Source organism: Zingiber officinale, chromosome 1A, assembly GCF_018446385.1.
Source record: "Zingiber officinale cultivar Zhangliang chromosome 1A, Zo_v1.1, whole genome shotgun sequence".
NCBI classification, from domain to species: domain Eukaryota; kingdom Viridiplantae; phylum Streptophyta; class Magnoliopsida; order Zingiberales; family Zingiberaceae; genus Zingiber; species Zingiber officinale.
In genome coordinates, this window is record NC_055987.1 from 24,921,843 (window position 1) to 24,933,133 (window position 11,291).

An 11,291-nucleotide genomic window follows, 5' to 3' on the forward strand; every position below is an offset into this window, starting at 1 on the left:
ATCATCTGAAAATTCTTAATTTGAAAGATCTTTTTGAAAATTTACTTTAAAAATTCATCTTATATTTACTTTGAAAATTCACTTTAAAAAATTACTTTACAAAATTTACTTTGAAACTTTACTTTAAAAATTACTTTGCAAAATTTGTTTTGAAAATTCATTTAAAATTTGATTTGAAATTTTGGAAAGATGTTTCAAAATTGAACACACTTTTGAAACTAAACATAATTTTTTATGACTTAGAAAGTATTTTTGAAACATACCTTAAAATTGCTTTCAAAACTGTTTTTTATACATTGAAAAAATTTGAATAAATATTTTGAAAACATTTTTGGCATATTGTGTTAAGCATTAAAATCCTTGAAACCCCTCCGTAAAATAGACCTGAAAACCTTTAGCATTTTACAAGTTTACTTATTTTATTTACATATTTTATATTTTTTGTGAAACTTATTTATATATCTATTTTTGATGCATGTCAAAGGAGGAAGGTAAGAGTTTAAGTAAGAAAAAGTAAGAAATTAAGAAATTCTGAAAACATAACTCTAAAAATACTTAAGAGAATAAGCACAATCAAATCATTTATGTCTCTTAAATCATTTTTTTCTGTATGTTTTTCTAACTAATTCAAGTTATCATTGCATCAAAAAAGGAAAAAAAAAATTATTAGTGCAGTAAGCACCAATGATCAAACTTAGGTTTTGATCAATGACAAATGGATTAAAGTTAGATGTTGTGTTATCTAACCTTGTTACCAAGTGTGCAGGACTTGACGGGTTTGGAGGACCTGACACCAGGCTGAAATGCAACTAAATCTGTTGGACTTAATAACTGGTGGAAAGTCCAGATAGGTCAAGGAGTAACCCGATATCTGAAGGGAAGTTCGACTGGGTTTACGGGACCTGACAGTCAGCCGAAGTCCAATTGGGTCTGCAGACCTAACAGCTGGTATAAGAAGATCTGGTGGGTCAAAGGAGAGTCAAGCAATTCTGCATGGTAAGTGAGGTAAGTCACTAGAGGAGAGAGACCCAATGAGGACGTGTTCCCGTTTGAGGAAACAGTTGGCGTTGGTCCAACTTAAAGTCATTTTGGATGTCTAAGCTAAAAACCATTACTAGATCTTAATTTTGATAAGATAGGGTCTAATTAATAATGTTATTTCTATATTGTGCTAAATCTATTTTTGGATTAATGCATTTTTATAGGGTTAAAAGGCAAAAATAAACATCGGATGAATAGTGTCAGAGGCGCCTCAGATCCGCGTGGAAGACGCCCTAGATAAGGTGGAGGCACCCTCAAAGAGATAAGGTTTCATGGCGCGGAGGCGCCCTAGAGGTGTTGGAGGTGCCTCGGAGGCTCCTTAGAAGAGCATGGAAGCACCCTCACGCTAATAGGAACTGAAGCTCACGGAGTTGATCAAACCCGAAATTACCGAGATCAAATTTTAGCTTGGAGGCACCCTCAACGCACTTTAAAAGAAGCATTCGACCAGTAAAACCACAACAACTTCTATACGCGATCTTTCGAGATTCCGACTGCTCCGACTTCTTCCTCCCTTTATGCTATGGCATTGCTATGCCCTACTACTACTGAGAAGTTGTCTAACACCGACCTCGATCCGATAAGTTTTTGCACTTGTTGGGTAACAAAATTTTTAATTAAGCTTTTAATTACTGCATAAAAGAAAGTATAGGTTGTTACTGTAAGACCGTTGGATTCGATAGAGGGGGGGGGGTGAATATCGATTCGATAAAGATGAGTAAAAACGCAGCGGAAAACTAAAATAGACACAGGTGTTTTTTACTTCGTTCGGAGCCTGTGACGACTCCTACTCGAAGGCCCGTACTCCGTGAGTACTATCAATTCGAATGAAGATTACAAATAAGTACAAGAATTGACAGAAATAAAATACCGACAAGAGAAGAAGAGTTAGACTTTAAGAAAGCGCTTTGTCGGAATAGCCTCGTGGCGTCGCAGGAGCGTAGAGCAGCAGAGCAAGCAGTAAGTTTTCAGTGCAGACTTGATGTTGTTGAAGCTCCTACCTGGGGCTTCTTTTATATGCTGTCCCGGGCGCCTGGAACGTGACGTAGCTGCACAAACCATGATGCTCACGTGGCGACCGGATGCCCTCCGGGCGCCCGGACCACCTTGTTTCAGAAAGCTCCTTTTTCCTGCAAAACAGGGTTAGTCCGAGGCAAATATGTATCCTGTAAAACAGATTGTTAGCACAGTTAAAGTTCAATAGATGGATAAGAAAGAGTATGACTTAGATTCCGTCTTTCCGAGACCGGAATCTAGTCACGATCTCGACTTAGACATCCGAAATGGATCTAAGCCGGATCGACGCCTAATGTCCCTTCCCGAACGCGTCCTCCAGCTCCCTTCCACTTACCTCACTTACCGCCAGACGTCCGGCAGTCGACGTCGCGACCGCTTCTGGTCGACCAAGCGTCGTCGACCCTTGGACTTCTCGACTATTCGGTCGACCTAGTGGACTTTTCCGCACACTTGATAAAAGTGTCGACAACAACAAACCTAACTTCCGATTTGTCATTCATCAAAACCTGAGTTAGACCGTTAGTGCTAACCGCACCAACAATCTCCCCCTTTTTGATGGAATGACAACCTGGTTAAGTTAGTGAAAAAAAAAATATGCAAGAATCAAGCATGATTATTGAGGTTTTTAAGGTTTAAGTTAGTTTTTCAAGTTTGCATTAAGTTGCTCTAACTTAACCAACCTAACCCTCCCCCTTTGGCATACATCAAAAAATGAGGGTAAACAAACATAGTGAGAATTACTGAAAACAATAAGACTTTGAAAAATAACTGAGTTTTTAAATCCAAGAAAAGATCAAATTGACTTGGGGGAGTCTAAAGTTTGAAAACTTGTTACAAATTGCTAAGTGTAGATAGGTTAATTTTCAAACATAAGTGTATAAGGAGTAAATTTCAAAAAAAAATTTCAAAACAAGTTTCAACATAAGTTTGAAATGCTGTATAAGCATAAGTTTTCAACACCAAAATTCCAAAACTGGGTTTGAAAAAATCTATTTTTTTTTTTTCAAAATCAAGAAAAATAATTTTGAGAAGCTTAGTTTGTAAACTAAATTTTGTAAGATTTATCCTTCAAATCAAATTGTCAAAATTGAGTAAAATCAAATTTTTAAGAACTAGACTCAGGACAATTTTCAAAGTGAAATTAAGTTTAAATCTTTACTTTTAGTTAAAGGAGTTTGGTAAAAGGAAGACCATATTTTTAGAATGTGTTTATAAAATTTGTTCTCCAAAATCAAATTTTCAGAAAGGTATTAGATTCAAAAGCGGTTTAACATACTTGAAAAAGTCAGTTTTTAAACAAGTTGTTTTTAAACTTCGATTTTCAAAATTAAGTTTAAAATTCAATTTGGCAAACTAAATAGTTATAATTCTCCCCCTGAATTTGATACCTATCTCTAACCAGCTGTCTAACCAATTAGGTACTAACTAACTATCAGAAGATAGTAGCGTTCACTAGGTTAGTCAGATTAAGTTAATTATAATCAGTCAGTGTTTGACTTGACTGATGAACTTTAATCTGATTAATATCTGATTTGTATTTAACGTCCAGACTTATGCTGATGCACTGAAATAAGCATCTTAGGTCTAGACAGTTGGCCTATGCATCTCACCCCTTTCTATGTTTGTCAAACACAAGCAAGGTAACCCTAGGGTGTTGGTGAGATGCTCAAAAACTAGTCCTATGGGTACATGCTTTCTAAGGAGGTAAACTTAGTCTAAGGCAAAAACTGTTTTTGAAAGTCTAAGAATGGAAATTTTGAAAACAAACAAGTTTAGCCTATAAGTTGATAAAATCATTTTTGAAAGGATTTTTGAAATTTCCTAGGCTATTGAGATAGAACATATTCAATGTAAGTTTGAAATGTCACTAGATAAATCCAAAATATTTTACAAATAGTGTAGCTACAGAAGTAGGTCATCACTAAAGCTACCGAGATGATGAAGGGGTGGTCCAGATCCCAAGGATCAAGAAGTGCCACGCCCCCAGGTAGTCCCTGTCCGATGAAATTCGGAGCTCCCCCCTGTATGGCTCTCTAGTCGGTCATACGCGGCTAGAGTGCGGGAGCGTGTCGTGGTGCTCGAGCTGGGGTGGTGCGGCTTCCTCCGGAAATAGTGCGAGCATGAACTCGCCCATCTGTGCGTCGCTGTGCCCCCTCCGCCAAGTCATAGTCCCGTCATCTCTATCTACCTGGATGCCTGCTAGGGAAAAGTTCCGAGAGGATATAACATCGAACTCGGTCATATGGGCAACGTCTCCTCTAGTGACATCAATGTGCCGAGAGGACATATAGGCTGTGCCCCCCTCCGCCAAGTCATAGTCCCGTCATCTCTATCTACCTGGATGCCTGCTAGGGAAAAGTTCCGAGAGGATATAACATCGAACTCGGTCATATGGGCAACGTCTCCTCTAGTGACATCAATGCGGAAGAGGATGGACATTAATGTGACCAAATGGCATATGGACTGATTGTCACAACGCTCCGTGTGTAGAATGATGGTGGAGAAGATATGGCTAATGTCAATCTCCAACAACCTATGAATCAGGCATAAAGTAGGAATGAATGGAACACAATCGCAGTGATGTCCCTAGTGGTCATGGTGCAAAGAACTACAACCCTATAAGCGTGACCGACTCTAAGTTCATTGACCTAACTGTCATGTCGGTGGGATCTCTCTCCCCAAAAATATGAATACATCGAGTACGAGAATGTGAGTAGGTCGTCGAATGGTAGATCCCCTGGATAGCACAAAAAGGCAAGTAGAAGGACAACTCTAAAAACTCTTGATAGTCGTAGGGGAAAATACGATATCAGCTGCCCTAGTGGTATAGGTGAGGTCATCTACTTTACTAAGTTATTGCAAAATTCGGTACATAGACTTATGTTTATTGGACTGGTACATTCTACAAGGTTCCTTAAATTGTAGTGGCCTATAACCTCTAAGGCGGAGGAATATCTATGCAAGTAGTCCTAATGGCCTTATAGATGGTGGACTCAAATTTAATCCTAAGTTCGTCTGTGGGAAACCTAGGGTCTGTGGAGGGAAATATTTTTCTTTTATATATAAATAATAAAAAAATTTAGAAGACAACAACAAAAAAATTATTTTAGAGAGGGAAGAATATTTTACCGATGAAAAAATATAGATTTGACGACCTTGTTGAATCGCAACAGTCTCTTCACCGCTTTAAAATTTTAATTTAGATTGTTTCGAGGTTCAAAGTGAACCTTGAAAGAAAATGAGAAGTGGGTAAGGTCGAGTCTTGAGGCACAGCGTGACCCTACGCTCGCTGAGTAGTCCGCGCCTGACCTTTCAACGCCTACTCGGTAGAATACCGTTTCAAGACTTGAGATTAAAGTTTTGAAAATAGTTTTTAATTTAATAAATTTGATTAAGTTTAAAATTAAATTGAAATTAATAGTTAAGTTTAAAATAATTTTAAGTTTAAAATTAAAGTTTAATTTTTAAGTTTAATTAAGTTTAAAATTGAAATTTTTAAGTTAAAATTTTGAAAATGATTTTTAAGTTTAAAATTGAAATTTTTAAGTTAAAATTTTGAAAATGATTTTTAAGTTTAAAATTGAAATTTTTAAGTTAAAATTTTGAAAATGATTTTTAAGTTTAAAATTGAAATTTTTAAGTTAAAATTTTGAAAATGATTTTTAAGTTTAAAATTCAATTTTTAAGTTAAAATTTTGAAAATGATTTTTAAGTTTAAAATTGAAATTTTTAAGTTAAAATTTTGAAAATGATTTTTAAGTTTAAAATTGAAAATAATTTTTAAGTTTAAAATTTTTGAAACTAATTTTTAAAGCCTTATTCATCTCACCCGAACTATATTATCAATCAGGGAAACCTATGGTTTTGTGAGATGAAATTGGTTTGATTATAGAGTTTTGGTTTAACTAGTGTTAGATTCAGACTTAGCTTTGGTTTCCACAAATAGGCATTCTTCGGATAAACTTCTAAGCTTGGTGAGTCTCATGGACATCATTAGAAGTAACCAACCTTTCGAAGTTTTCCGAATAGTCCTATCCACGGAACTTAGTACTAAATCTTGGTCTAACTGGTTAGGATTCGTTTAAGGGTAGCTTCGGTCAGTTCCACTTGGCCAAATGCACCAGATCGAAGCCATATCTTTCTAGACATGCGATGCCCAAGCTTCCCTAACGTACTATCATCCAAAAACTTCACCAAGACTCATGAGTCAAGTTAAACTTGGTCTCTTTTACTAATTACCCGGTTAGTTTGTTTTGGGTTACCTCGGTATGTTAGTTTTGAGGTGCTAGCTATTCGGAGCCTCCCCTAAATTATTGGCCCTTAATTTAGAATTTTGGTTTGTGTCGATTCTTTTATAGTTATAATCAACTGGTGATAATCTAAATTTTGTTGAGTTTTGAATTTTGATTTTTTTTTGTTTTTGATCTGATTTATTCAAGTTTATATAATGTATTTTATCTTTAGGTATATAGAATTGATTAAGTCCTACTTGTGTGGTCAGCTCGGGACCCAAGCTTGTTTAGTTGCTTTGTGTTGGGTTAATAATGATTTAAAGGTTTTGTTTGAGTTTGACTTATATCCAAGTCCGCTTTTATTATAGCTTATAGCATGCTGGTTATTTAGAATTAAATCTAAATTTTTAGATCTTGTTGTGAATTTTCCAATTCTTTTAACTTATTAATTCATTTTTAATGATAAATTCTCCTCCTCAAGTCTGGAGATTCGAATTTTTAATTGTTCCTTGAGGTTTTGATTTTCCTCAAGAAGCATTTTATTTCATTTTCAACTTTAATTATTTTTATTTAAACACGAGATAATTCTAAAGAATTTACGATTTAAGTTTAGGTATACCTCTTCTGAACCTTCAAACGAAAGCGGACCGTGATTTGATTCCGTGTCGGACCCGTCCGATTCCTCCGTTCCTCGTCCACTTAGGTCGCAGCCATAGGTGAGGTGACTTTGTGCTTTGCTTTTCTCCTTCTAGGAATCGCCCATGTTCTTTGAGGGCTGTTGACTTTGGTTTGTCAAGTTTCAATCTTGGGCATTCATTCTTGTAGTGCCCCTTTTGTTACATCCAAACATGTGACATTTCTTGAGTGAGTCCGAATCGATCTTGAAGATCCCTCTTGTGACTTTTTTTTCCTGGTGAACATTTTCCTTACCAGGTTCACCAGTGTTCTTCGCCTTGAGTCTTGATCGGAGTCTTCTTCGATTCGAGTTTGTTCTTCTTTTCTTTAGAGGAACCTACTGCTACACCTTTCTCAACCTCGGCTGTAGTTTGCTCATGAAGTTCTAATTCACGTAAGAGTTCATCCAATTTTAATTTAGATAAATTTTTGAATTTTTGTAGGCATCTACAATTGATGCCCACAAATTATTTGCTGAAAAACAGCTTTTAATGGAAGTCTATCGTGTCAAATTTGGCTCACCATATCACACACCTTGGTTGGACGTATAGGAGTTCGTCATTTTATATTAAAATTTTGTTTAATGAAAAATCTTTGTTACCCACCAGCCATTTCGTTTGGTTTAACAATCCCAAAGTTTTCAATTGGTTTCATGCGCCGGTCCGGTTCAGTTCTTCTCGTGTTAGTCCGCATGTAGAGTATTGATGGCTTTGTTTTCAATTGATGCCTTTTTCTTTAAATCATTTGTCCATTCTTCAGGGTCTACTATTTTCCCGGAGTTGTCTACTGGATCTTGTAACGCTCATCCATTGGTCGTAGTCTGCCTTCATGTAGACCTCCATTCTCCTCTTCCAAGACGAAAAATCATCCCCGTTGAATAGGGAGGACGTACTGTGCTGAAGCCTTCTTGTTGAGACATCTTATCCTGCACACACTAAATTAATCGAAAGAAAATCCCAAGACTTCGCCTTGGATTAGCAGTGCGGGGAAAAATAGAAACTCTAAGTTGGTGTTGTACCAATTTAGATTTTAAGTGCAACGGAAAAAAATCTTCCAAAAAGATAATAATATTAGTTTGGAAAAAATTTTCACTCGATTGGTGGTTGCACCAAATCGAAGCCGCTCCGATACCACTTGTAAGACCGTTGGATTCGATAGAGGGGGTGAATATCGATTCGATAAAGATGAGTAAAAACGCAGGAAAACTAAAATAGACACAGTGTTTTTTACTTCGTTCGTACTCCGTGAGTACTTTCGTTGGGCAATCACTATCAATTCAATGAAGATTACAAATAAGTACAAGAATTGAGAAATAAAATACCGACAAGAGAAGAAGAGTTAGACTTTAAGAAAGCGCTTTGTCGGAATAGCCTCGTGGCGTCGCAGAGTGCAGCGCAAGTTTTCATTGATGTTGTTGAAGCTCCGGGCTTCTTTTATGCCCCGGGCTCGATCCTTCCGGGCGCTGAACGTGACGACGAACCATGATGCTCCACGTGGCGACGACTTCTCTGGATGAAATTTGCCCGCCGGATCCTTCCGGCACCGGATCCGCCGGACCACCTTGTTTTAAAGCTCCTTCGCAGCAGGTTAGTCCGAGGCAAATATGTATCCTGTAAAACAGATACAGTTCAATAGATGGATAAGAAAGAGTATGACTTAGATTCCGCCTTTCCGAGACCGAATCTAGTCACGATCTCGACTTAGACATCCGAAATGGATCTAAGCCGGATCGACGCCTAATGTCCCTTTCCCGGAACGCGTCCTCACAGTCACTCCCTTCCGGTGACTTACCTCACTTACCGCCAGACGTCCGGTCTGTCGTTAGTTTACTATTATATTCGATTCACTCTTTCGGTGATTTTGGAAGAGGTTTTTAGTAGATTTTCTGTCGATACGGTCCGAGAGATTGTGGGTCTTGAAATAGGAGTCGTCGAATGCTCTGAACCAATTAACCAATTGTGTCTTGGTTTTCTTTTTCTTGTATTTTTTAATTTTCACTGCACACTTTGTTCTTAATTTTTAAAAAATACTCTGGTTTTAAAATCATGTGATTCACCCCCCTTTTGCGTGTTATCGATCCTATACTTTGTTCATTTACATTGTTACCTAATGAGAATACAATTTATATTTGTTACAAAGTATATGGGTCGTTAAAACTATTAAATTGAGAATTAAAAATATAATTTATTTTTCCACATATTGAACTTGTAGTATGTATCAATCTAAATCACAAGAAACTTAGGATGCGTTTGGTTTACGTATTTTTCATTTTCATTTTCTGGAAAATACAAGTTTTCTAGAAAATAAAAAATGACTTTTAGACATTCTCTATTTTTATAAAAAATGCTATCTATATTTTTGGAAAACATATATAGAAAATGCAAACCAAACATAATTTTTTAGAAACACACGTTTTCCAGAAAATGAAAATGAAAAACGTACAAACCAAACACACCCTTAGATTTCAGATCAAACAAATAACAAACTATACTATCTTTCATGTTCCAACCAAAGTTAATAAGCTCTAAAATTAACATAGATATAAATATACCAACACTAAAATGACAAAATGATTATATCATGTTATAGATCATAATACTAACTTAACCTACATCTAAATTCAATCATGTAAAATAGCATATACGTACTGTTTAATAAATTATAAATGAAGATGAGTAGTCCAGCCAGAGAAGAGTAGCAAATGTAGTATACTACAAAATAAAAAAAAAGTTTAACTAAAATTAATCACAAATAATCATAACAAAGGTGTAGCTGAGCTTGCAACAAAACGAGTTTGTAGCCGCAAGCTGGCAACAGGCCAAGCTCATAACCACTAGTTGGTGGTAAGCCAAGTTCACGACAAGACCAAGCTGGCAGTGGCAAGCCCACGGTTGGCCAAGTTGTTGGTCGTGAGCTAGCGGTCGACCAAGCCACCCAAGCTACTGGCCGACCAAGCTGGCAGCCGACTAAGCTACCGACCGTGTTTTGGCGATTGTCTACGCTTCCTGCCATGGCCAAGCTGCCAACCGCGACCAATAGCTAGAAGCCACCCAAGCTGCGATCGACTAAGTTGCCAGCCGTGATCTGGTGACCGGCTAAGCCGTCGACACGTTCTGGCTATTGTAGCTGCATACTGGCGAATTCAGGAAGAGGGGGAGACGGTGGAGAGGATAGAGCTTACCGATCACTGGAGCCGCTGGAAGACGATTGGGGAAGAAAAAGTCGTGCGTGTGAGAAAAATTGAGTCTTTGCCCTAATTTTCCAACATCGCCTTATTGGCGGAATTGCCGAAGGAATCATAATTTTGTCGGTAGCTCGAGCTAGGAGTTATCGATGGAATTGAGATTTCGTCAGGGATTTCCGACGGAATAATATTTCCATCGGTAGTTTGGGCTAGGGCTTTCGGACGGAATTACAAATTCCATCGTTAATCCGGGTTAGAAATTAGACTTTGGTGCCTGCGCTCTTTCCTACCCGACAAAATTGAGATTCCATCGAAGATTACTAACGGAATCTCAATTCCATCAGTGTATTCCAATGGAATACCAATTCTGTCGGAATACACCAAAGGAATAAAATTCCATTGGTATTTCCATCGGTCCATCCTTCTAAAAAATTAATGTAATTATGTGTGATATTTTAGCCTTACCATTAAGAGTATTTAATCAAAGCTCAAAAAAATATGTTAAGAAAACAAATTAACAAGGTCAGTTTATATTACTCAATTATTAGCAATTATTTAGCAAGCATCTTCTGATTTTCCTTCTGACCGAGCAACAATTTGGCCTCGATTTTTTTTTAGTTGGCATGAAGTCTAACTTACGTCAATTAACCTTGGAATAATAGATCCAGGCACCTATAAGATTTTTACGGACTCCTGAGATAAATCAAAAATATTCCTAGAAATTTAATATTTATAAGTCAAGTATTCATTAAAAAAAATTAATTCGTCTAAATAGGATTCGTTCCCTAACCCTATGTTTGGGAGGATGTGAGTAAATGAGAAGGAAGGATAAACATGAAGAAAAAGAATTTTTACTCTTGCTTGGGAGAGAGTGAGTTATGGAGGGGAAGGGAAAAGAAGGGTAAAACTTCCCCTTGCATGCTTGGAAATCAGCAAAATTTCTTACATCCTAATTTGGGATGTAAGGAAAGGGAAGAAGAAATTATTTCAATTTTATCCTTATTTATTTTTTCACATGCAAATTTATTAAAAAAATAAGAAGATATTTTTATAAATTTATATATTTAATCTTCATTTCCATTCCTTTCCTCTCAAATAAACTTTCCCTCACTTCCACATAAGGGTAAGATAAATATATTACT